Source organism: Hippocampus comes, unplaced genomic scaffold (genome assembly GCF_001891065.2).
Source record: "Hippocampus comes isolate QL1 unplaced genomic scaffold, H_comes_QL1_v1.1 scaffold135, whole genome shotgun sequence".
In the NCBI taxonomy this organism is placed as follows: Eukaryota; Metazoa; Chordata; class Actinopteri; order Syngnathiformes; family Syngnathidae; genus Hippocampus; species Hippocampus comes.
The window spans coordinates 515,121-525,923 of NW_017805583.1; the positions used below are offsets into that span (position 1 = coordinate 515,121).

At 40.0% G+C, this 10,803-nt stretch overlaps 1 long non-coding RNA gene across 1 annotated transcript in view; it reads right to left on the bottom strand.

Moving 5' to 3' along the window:
- Positions 1-7,563, bottom strand: part of LOC109521868 (uncharacterized) — a 19,056-nt gene extending 11,493 nt beyond the window's left edge. Inside the window, exons 1-2 of the long non-coding RNA XR_002169447.1 lie at positions 7,551-7,563; positions 5,789-5,790 (exon numbers count right to left, since the gene is read on the bottom strand). This is a non-coding gene — a long non-coding RNA (uncharacterized LOC109521868). The remainder of the gene's footprint in view (positions 1-5,788; positions 5,791-7,550) is intronic.
- Between the last annotated feature and the right edge of the window lie 3,240 nt (positions 7,564-10,803).

The window sequence follows — 10,803 nt, forward strand, 5'->3', positions numbered from 1 at the left end:
CTCTCTCTCTCTCTCTCTCTCTCTCTCTCTCTCTCTCTCTCTCTCTCTCTGACATCTGTTCTTGGCAAACCCAGAAGCAGCAAGTAGTATAGACACTAGACAGGCTCTGTGGAGGAAGATGGACGATGGATGCATGGAGATTTGAGGGAAGCAAAAGACTTCCTGGAGCAAAAATGCAAGTGGGCAAAGTAACTAGCGGAAGAAAGTAGGGGATACACATGAGGGTCATTCAACAAAGAGAAAATCGGAAGTCCTACTTAATTTCTTGTGTGTGTGTTACTCGTATGTGGGAGAGCATTAACTCATTGAATGGCAGCCGTTTTTCTCAAATTGGGAGTTTTTTTGACCATTATGACAAATTTTTGAAGGCCTCCAGAAATGTGTGTTCTGTAGCTTTATAACCACGGAACCTACCAAAAGAAAACTTTAACTCTGTTTTTTCATCAGGAAAAAAGGACATTTCTATCTTTTACCATTGCTTTGAAACAGCAGTTGAAAATTTGAAATTGTTAAGGTTCTTGAAAATATCCCTTTCCAAGAACAATTCTGAGGAAAAAAAGAGTTTTTTGCGAAAGGATGGATTTCGAGCAGAACTTTCGCCTGGATGCTATTTTTTTTGCTTTGCATTTGTGATACCTCAAATAGCTAAACAATGCTTTCCTACAAAATAACAACATAAAAAAACACCAAAAAAAAACAAAAAAAAAACGGGCACTTTGATTACAAAAGATTACAAAATAACAGTTTGAGAGAAAAACACTGCACTGATGCATGAACTTTCCAGGAACTTTTCATGAAGGTTGAACTTTATCCATGTTCTCACGACCACATTGCTTTCGCACACCACCTTGCCATGTGGGCTCGCCATACTGTACAGACACACACACACACACACACACACACACACACACACACACACACACACACACACACATACGATGTGTGGACCAAGATTTGATCAAAGCCACCTTTGCCAAAAAGTGGTAATTTATGATACCAAAATCATTCCCAAAACCGTGATACTAACTGAGAAGCTGCGCAAAGATGCATTTTTTAAAGAAAAAACCCCACCAAAAACATAATTTAAAATTTTTTTGCACTAAATTATCGGATTTTTGCAAAAGTAATTTACGTTTATGAGTTAAAGTTGACATATATGACATTGCTCTATGAGTGAGATTTATGCAGATTTGTTGTAACGTTAGATAAAAGATCAACGTGAATTGTAACTGTAATGCATTGTGTTGTGCGTTTTATTTATATATATATATATATATATATATATTTTTTTTTTTCCCGGAATTTTCAGGAAAGTCCACTTTCATCTCTGGATATAAAAATAGAAGCCCAAAAACAAAAGGTTGCCTGTATTTAGATGTTGACCATATATATATATATATATTCTAGCTATGAATCTGTAACTACTTCATTCTTAATCCTTTTCCTCACACTCTCCATTCTGAGGAAAAACAGTCAGCAGTCAAGAATGATGAACCGTGAACAGTTCAAACTTTTAAACAATTACAGATGGCCATTTGGAGCGGCAGAGCCCAAAAGATAGAGTGAGAGGTTGCAGAATTGTCTCGACGTCTAATTGACAGGAAAATCAGTGCAGGGAGGCAGACGGAGTGAGTGGTGTCCTGACAGGCTTCAGGTTCAAATGATTAATTACCTCCACGCCTTCTACAGGCCTGGCAACTTCCTCTGGTTGATGCTGAGCTGAGTGCCGTAGAGGCCGGGGTCCTCCGGCTTGAGGCGATGCTGTAAGTTATTTTTTTTTCCAATTGTTGAGCAAAATTTGTTAATTCCCTCAAGTTTGTTTGCTTTTTGCTTCCCTCGGGAGTCCCGTCTCCACATTTGTTCTTAAATTTCCAGTGTTATGAATGGCTCAGACCCTATCCAGCTGCTTGTGTTTCACTTAGATCTAATCCCTGCAAGAAATTATATGTGACACGGATTTTACATTGTGAAACAAATATTGTAGAAATGTATCTGTTGGAATACAGAACACGTACAGTCGGCTGAGGATCCCGGTCCAGAAATCGCAATTGTTACTTTTTAAAAGGAGGCCTTTGCGAAACATTTTGTCGTTGTTTGTCGTTTTGTACAAGTGCATGTAGTATTTTGGCCTTTTACCTCAATGTGAATTATCATGCCCTCACTCCCCCATAATATATTTTCCTGGAGGCTCAGTACAGTATATCAACTTTCAAATTAAAAGATGAGTGCTTTATGGAGTGTGAATTGCCATTGCTGGCTCATGGCCAACCTGGTTTTTCAAATGTATTCTTCTTAGTTCTTCAGAGAGTTACTTTACTTGTGAGAGGTTGCTGCAATGACCGTAAAGTGTGAATAGGACTTCACTGAACAGAAAGGGGGCAAGACCAGTGGTAGATTATGATCTTGAATCCAAAAATAGCTTGCTAAAGAACTTTAGTGAACTACTGTAGCTCTTGAGGACACATGCATGTGCAATAATCACCAAAATCAAATCAATCAAAAGCTCAATTTTATTATGTATAATCTATTTTTAAATGTGATCTGGCCAAGAAGGGGGGCACACTTCACATCATACAATATAGTGTGTACAGTACAAACAATAAAACAGTCCTATTCCAAATAAAAAAACAACTCTCGACAGATTACTATCACAATCTGTGTTATTGTAGTTTGGATTATATTTGATTTTGTGTAATGTTGTGTTTGGTTTTCCTGTGTTCATGTCACTTCTTGCCCATTAGCTTTTTGTTCCCGACTATTCTCGTCAGCCCTGTTCATTGTGTTGACCAATCAGAGTTGTCCATATGTGCCTTGTTGTAGTGTTTGGTTGTATTTATTTCCCACATGCCTTATTTCAGTCTGTGGTTCTGTCAGAATTCACAGGCTGCGTCCTTCCTAAGGACGCATTTTCAGCCAAGTGAATTCGCTTCAGGGTAACTCGACTCAAAATTCACATTTCGCCTGTCCAAATTCACCACTGTTTATGCAGTCCATGAAGGCTACATGAGTAGGAGCCTTTAAAGGCGTCGAACGACCCAGCCTGCGAATTGTCATACTCGACTCTTTCTCGAGTTGTGCTGGAAGAGATGTTATGCGGCCAAAAATGCGGACGAAAATGCGGCCTCCGTAGGAAACAGCCTGTGAATTTGCACACAGCCTGTTTCTGTTGTTGTTGCTACATGTCACGTAAATCTAGTCATGTTCTGTTTCCTGTCATAGAAAGTTTAGTCCTTGGTGCTTTGACCCTTACATTTTTGGGACTTTGTTCATTTTGCGTTTTGATAATTACACGTGCCTTGTGTGCCCTTTTTTTTTCCTTTTCTCAAACCCCCCTCCAATCCCTTCTGGTGTGTGTAAATAAAAACATTTTAAAGACTTTGAGAGGGTGTTCCAGCCAGCAGGTTCAACATGCTTTTACTGTAGACCTGTCTTCTCGACTCCAAAACTGTCTGATCATTCGGAGGCAGAATAGGTGATATGTATTTAATCAAGTTGAAGTATTCTCACTTGAATCTAAGACCACAACAAAACATCAAAAGACATCATCACTGGAGATCTAATGTGTTGATTCAGCATGGAAACTGATAGAAATGTCTCAAATTAATTCCTACTTCCGCCTTGAAATTGGAGGCAATAATCCGGGCATGTAGTGATAGAAAAAATAGATATTCGTTTAAAAAAAAAAAGTACCAGAACGCTGCTTGCTGCAAGAGCAAACGAAAAGAAAGCAATTGATGTATGGGTGAACACTGAAGTTTCACTGCAACTACTATTTGATGCGCTGACTCAACATTTAACTGAACTTTCAAGTACAGCAAATCAGAATACAGTACATTTGGAATAACATCTGAATTTCATCTATGCACAGTCTGGCATCTGAAAAGTCTCCTTGGAAGCAGTTTTGTTTAGACTAAAAATATCATTTAGAAAGGCAGGCCTTAATTTACCGGACGTGATTGGACCTCATGCTATTATAGTCACAATAATTGACATTCAGCAAGAAAATAAATCTTCAAAACAACTTTATTGAACAAAGTTTTATTTACATGTGTGTCCTTGATTTGTACACCATCTATCCACTAATGCTATCTGCGTGGTTATTTGTCTTACCCATTGCAGTCAACAGGCGTTCATGTGTCAGGGTGACTTTTCTCACCGGCGACACTCTCATTTGCAAAAACAAACAAAGAAATGTGTGAGACAAGTCTGTGATGTATGAAATTGAGATATATGGCTGGAGAATAATAGAAAGATAACGGACTGTCTTTAAAGCAAAGCGATTCTGATCGATCAGAAACTAATGTGGGAATGCCAGCATATCAATGGGATTGCGGCGAAATGGATGGGTCACATTTTCTTGAGCTGGGATGCGCTAATTCATAGCATCTGTTACCATGGTGAACAAGATGGAATTTCTCTTGCCTGCTTCTTTGAAATGAATTGATCATGCAGTTGCTGATCTCCGGCTCAACTTCCACCAAGTTTCACCAAAACCTCGTTGCTGGAATCCCTCTTCTGCACTCCTTGCCACCCTGCTTACCTACACTGGGGTGCCAGCTCCACCGTGCAAACCAGTGTTTGGAGCAGACTACTCCACTTCCAATCAGGGCTATCCGGACTCAACATAGGTTTCTCTTGTTTCGTACTTGACTTGGACTCACTGGCATTTGACTTCGACTTGTCCCGGAGCCGGACATCGGACTCGCAAAATATTTTAATCGACTTGTCCGAGTCCGGATATGTTTTTGCATGGTACAGTATTCCTGAAAATGAACGTCCTCCTTCAAAATAAACTCGAAATACAGTAATGTTTTTCATATGATCAAAAAAGCCATCTGATTGATTTCCTTGACCGCAAGGGGAATGGGTATAACAAACCCTGCCACAGCGACGCTTCTCAGTTCGAGGTGCATTTTGCCTTTCCCCGGTTCCTAATCTTCTCCTCATCTCTCCCCCAAGGTTGACCACCTTTAATAAAGCAACATTGTTTTTATTTGGTCATCTGAACACACGGTGAATAAAGCAAAGGGTTCTATACCATCTAGTGTTGAGAATAATCAAATCTCTCTAACTTTGTGGTCATGAAAATCACATTTTTCTGTCTGAAGGTTTGTCCTTGATCTCATCTGAACCTGATATGGACTGTGTAGACTCAGACTTGACTTGGACTCAGACCTTTGTGACTTGAACTTGACTTATACTTGATAAAGTTGGACTTGACTACAGCCCTGCCCACAATGGAGCGCAATAACCATTAAGGACAGTTTGGGTCAACTCCGAAGGTCATTCCAGGATAAAAGAAGCTTCTCTTATTGGCCTCAGTCCACACGAACGACATTAAAATGTACCCAGGAACTGCATCCATACTAGCTTCAAATCATTGTCCGTACTTATTCAAAATGTTATGCCTCAAATCACCATTTTTTAGTACAGCTTGATATTTTTGAGTTTATAAGATAAGCGCTGTGTATTTTTCCTTTATTCTTTGACCAACTTGATAATTCACAATTCAAGCAGTGAATATAACCAACTTCCCCCCCCCCCCCCCCCCCCCACAGGTTATTGTGCCTTGTGACACCGGCAGTGAAAAATAAAAATAATGTTAAAAGAAGCCCAACTCATTTTTTTTTCTTTAGTATTAACCTTTTAGACTTTATCCATTTTTTACTTATATTAACCATGTTTCAACAACAGGGTCTTCCTCCCCATATTCTATCTCTCTCTATCGACCCACAATCCTCTTTAATCACCCTAAAACTGCATTCTCTTCCTCTGTTTCACCCTCTACCACTCGCCATGGGTGATCTCATACCTCCATGCTATTTTTCCCTGAGGATTTTTTTTAAGAGTTGTAATTTATTATTTGCAAGAGAAACCGTTATCAGAGTCAGTTTGCTATCGTGGGCCACTTCATTAATCACAAAGCCCTCTCTCTTCATTTGTTCGAGATAGGCTGTGGTTCAGTGGGTTCCAGGCACTGATATAAATATGGAGGAACACTCCCCGCCTCTGTTTATCACCCTATAAAAAAAAAAAAAGTTCTGAGGTATAAACAGATATATAGAGAAAAAGTAGATGTAGTCTTTATTTAGTTCTGGTTTGCAGTTGAGCTGAAGATTCTGTGTTTACAATTTTGCAATTATACAGTCCAATTTGTTTGCTCACTGTTTCTCACACTAATCCAAATGTGTAGACAAGGCACCGCAGGCCACTTTTAGAGTAACTTTAGCATATGGGACCAATCGTTATTCCCGCGACTAAAATGGGGCGATCAAAACAAAATACAAAAGGTGCAAAGGAGAAATCAATGTCAATGTTGTTGTTATGATGAAGTCCCTTCATATGACAGTCAATATTATGTTATGTACGTTTAATAATGTAAGTGAAGTTTTTTTGTACTAGTCTTCAGTGGTTATTTTGTTTGAGAACTAATGGTGGTGTAAAAAAAAACAATTATTTCCATGGCGATAACCCGTCATTCCTTTTATATTTTAAAATTCCAAATTCTTGAAAATGCCGACCTTTGCGTTTGCTTGTGAAACATAAATATTCTCTTTACCCTTGGGCTGAACAAACTACCATTTCAGTAGCAGATCTACCGTAGTTCTATATTTGTGAGTATCCAGTGACCCACAAGGGATTATGGGAGAGCAAGTGAAAGGTGGCCTTGAACTGGAAAAGGATAATCCTATTTGGATACTCCACAAAGAACCCAAACCTAATTTAGCCAATTTTCCATTTCATCAAGCCATATCTGCTCTATAATGATGCATATACTTGTATTCTATCTTATTCTCTCCCAGTTTTTGATGTTTATTATCTTTTGTTAATGTTTTGGGTCTCTTTGCATTCCCTCTACTTGTCTGTGTTTTCAGGGTGTGGCTATATTTGGAAATCGGTGAGGAGCAGTATTATAGCAACAATTAGTCAACCAAAAAAATTGATTCATAATTCAAGTTTGTTGTTTTATCCTTCATCTTCTTGTTGCAGTGAAGTAGAGAAGTTATCGAATATAATAGAACTTAGAAGCTCTATAACATTCAATGAGTTTTTGTTTTCGTTTTTTTACATGGTTTTGAAGCCTACATATAGTGTTTCCATATGTAGCATGTGTGGGTTTCAGGTATGCAGATTCATTAGCCTATTATGTGATACACATATAAAAACCTTATCTACTAAATACATTAGGCATGCTGGCAAAATATAACGATTTGGGTGTTTAGAAACATACACCCACACACACCCACACACACACACACACACACACCCACACACACACACATATATATATATATATATATATATATATATATATATATATATATATATACACACATGCTATATGCTTGGAGATGTTCACAAGACACTTTTATTTTGTGCCGTAGTGTACATTGCAAGTTGTTTGGTCTTGCCACTATGTATAACGAGCACACTGACTGGCACAAGTGCCATCACATTGCAAAAAGATTGTCAGTCAGAATTAAAAGAAAACGCACAAAGGAAAGCCACATAAAAGAGTCAAGAAATCTCTTCATCTTTGATACCTGCACTGGGACCGCTTTAGCGCTCTCAAGCTACAGGGTTTTGTCAACTCAACCTCATGCTGTGGATTTCATGGAAAGCTGCAGTCTGTCACATATTAGCTCTGACAGCAAACCAAAGATAAGAATAAACATGACATTAATGCCACTCTCATGTTTATCAGTGGGTTTTATTTTTTTCATCTGTCCTCTACAGTAAGATAGGAGAGAGAATATTCATATTCATATCAGTCATTAACCCAGTTTTAACATTGAAACCCTTTGTCGGGCACTCAATGAAACACTTATTAATGATAGTTACTGCATTACATTATACTGTTTTGTACTTTTTCATGATGTGATTATCATTACATCTGTAATTATGATATCTCTTTATGATGTAATTTGTCAACATATAATTCTACAGTATTTATATCCTTACTTGTTATTACTGTTGGCTTTTGTCAGTGACTAACAGAAATAAATGATATGTTTCTGTAGCCTTATACAGATGTCCCATCAAATGACCTGCATGGCTGTAGTGCAAACCCTTATAAATGTACTTTAGCTGTAAAAAAAAAAAAAAAAAAGTTCAACTGCTAATATACCACTACCACCCAAACCCCCCAAATTGCAGGCAACAATTCCATTCCTAAAATCCTTTTATTCTCTGACTTTATCAGTGATGAGCTTTGGTAATGAGTGAATTCCCCAGGGTGTTTGTGGGGATGTGTTGTTTTTCAGCGCATTGTTTTCAAAATGTGCTAATGTACTTAGCGTCAACAGTGGCTTTGTGTTGAAGAGCGGTCTTGTCTATTATGATGATGGAGGGAGGGGAAGGTTCTGCTTGGTGGGTGAGGGTGTTTTGGGAAGGGAGGGGAGCAGGGAGAGCCCCTCATGTGAGTTCAAGTACACACTAAACGAGGCTAGACTGGCTCCCATGGGTGCTTGTGCGCTTCTGCAGGGAAAACAAGGATAAGTATAGACATGCATAGATTTACAACCAGAAGTTTCTAAAATAACACTGAACAACAAAGAAAATGAGAAACGATCACAATTGGCTAAAAATGGCAGACATGTTTATTAGGGTGTCAAGTGTTGCGGGAGATGTAGAATGAAAGGCATGCTTAACTTTGAGGGACCGTTCTTTTTTTTTTTTTTTAATGATGTGGATTACTGCACTTGTGTAATTGAAATAAAACTTTTATTCCCTCAGCTCAGCTAATCAGCATGCTTTCCTGTGCACTTGTTAAAAAGGAGAGATGATGAGGGGCTAGGGAAAAAGGAGGAAAAAGGAAAATGGAGGAGACATCGTGTCGCTCAGATGTGGGGGGGAAGGGGGGGGCTTTCGCTGCGATTCCCAGGGTGCTCAGCAGCTGCGATTATGTGGTGAAAAAGAACCTCTCTTGCTTTCAGTTTGCAAAAGTAATGAGAATCTAATGAGGCTTGACTTTTCCCCCCCTCTGTCTCCCTCAGCATTTGGAACAATTTGACTGCACAACAGGTTCCCTCAGGAGAAGCATACAGGATACGAAAAATGGTTCTACACAGGGTGCATTGATGGCTTGCTAGAAGGAAAAATAAGTGAAGGGTGCAAGAGGAAGGAAAGGCAAAGGGGAGGGAGGCATGTCAGGGTGGGGTATGAGGGAGAAAAAGAAGGAAAAGAAAGATTTGAGGACGAGAGGGCATGTGTGAGAAGGTAAGGAGGAGGGGAAACTGAGGATTGAAGGATTGAGATGTGGGCCGGAGCAAGGCTGACAAAAGTGTGGATAAACACTTTGCACAGCGAGGAGGGATGTGAGGTTTATGGAGGCATGGTGAGTGTGTTTGAATTTTGTGGTTGGGGAGCAGGAGTGAAGGTGAAGAGGTTGGAACGCCTGTACGCACACGCGCACACACACACACACACACACACACACACACACACACACACACACACACACACACACACACACACGCACACACACACACACACACACACACACACAAAACACTTCACAACACAGTGCAACATGAGGTACACTTGCAAAACTCATTCGGTCTAGTGCAAGAGGAATAAAAATCTGATATCAATGCTGATTGACCGCCAAGGTGAGCTATTTATATACTTATTGCCTCGATTAAGCATAAATGATGTGAGGAGAGAGATGTTGCATTTTATTTGATTAACTATTGTACAGTATATTATGATTTTTAACCTTTCCCACTTTTGTTTCCAGTTTCCAGAGGGCTGTGCGCTACTCAGTGATTTTCTGTCATTCGCGGTTGTAGTTCTCAGTGCGAATATGGGCATTTTAACACCACTGCCAACAAAGACGTTTGGTTGAATTACTCACAATGCTGAATTCCTCATAAAAGTGCTACGGAATATGATTGATTTCTTCGGATAGAATACATTGATAGAGAGGGAGTTCCCTCCCAGGGTGGGGGAGGAGGAATTTCCTCAGTATGTCAGTGGAGCCGGGCAGCTCCTCTGCCTAGAGATGCTGCTGTGCAGTGGAATCTGTGGATCGTCTATGATGGACAGAATGAACAGACGCTTGTTCAGTGTTCTCCTTTTGTCACAGCTGTCAGGCTGTCCAACTCTGTGCCCAAGACAGAGCCCATTTCCCTCCTCAGTTTAACCAGTTGAAAGTGGTTTGATGGTGACGCAAAACCATACATGAGGGTGCTCGTCACCACAGACTGGTAGAGCATCTGCAGCATCTTTTCGCAGATATTAAAGGAAACCACTTGTCTGAGGAAATACAGGCAGCTCTGTCCTTTCCTGCACAGGGCGTCTGTGTTGGAATTCCAGTCTAGCCTTTCATCAACCTGCACGAGAGAGGTACTTGCAAGTTTGTACAATAGCCAGACTGTGGCGGTTTATGTATGTAAATCAGTTCAGGTTGAGGTCTGAGCCTCCTGAAGCCCTCCACCATTTCCCTGGTCACATTATGTGACAAAGTTCTGAATCATTGTCCTGGAGTCCTCCCCCCCATCCACTCCTGATACACCCCACAAATCTGTTCATGTGGCAGAGCTCAGAGTTGGACTTGAAGTCACGTGCGATCAGGAATCATTTGATCTTTGTAGAGGCAGTATTTATATTGGGAGTCCGATATTGGGCCTGAGCAGGGGTACGTTATGTTGTGGGTAGTAAATATAAAAACACAGTATAGTATACACCTGTTTATATAGTTGAAGTTCAAGTCAACTTTATTGTCAAATGTGCTCTATTTGCAACATACAGAGAGAGAGAGGAGCCGCTGAGGGTGCCTGCGCCACCATCAAAAGCACAGTA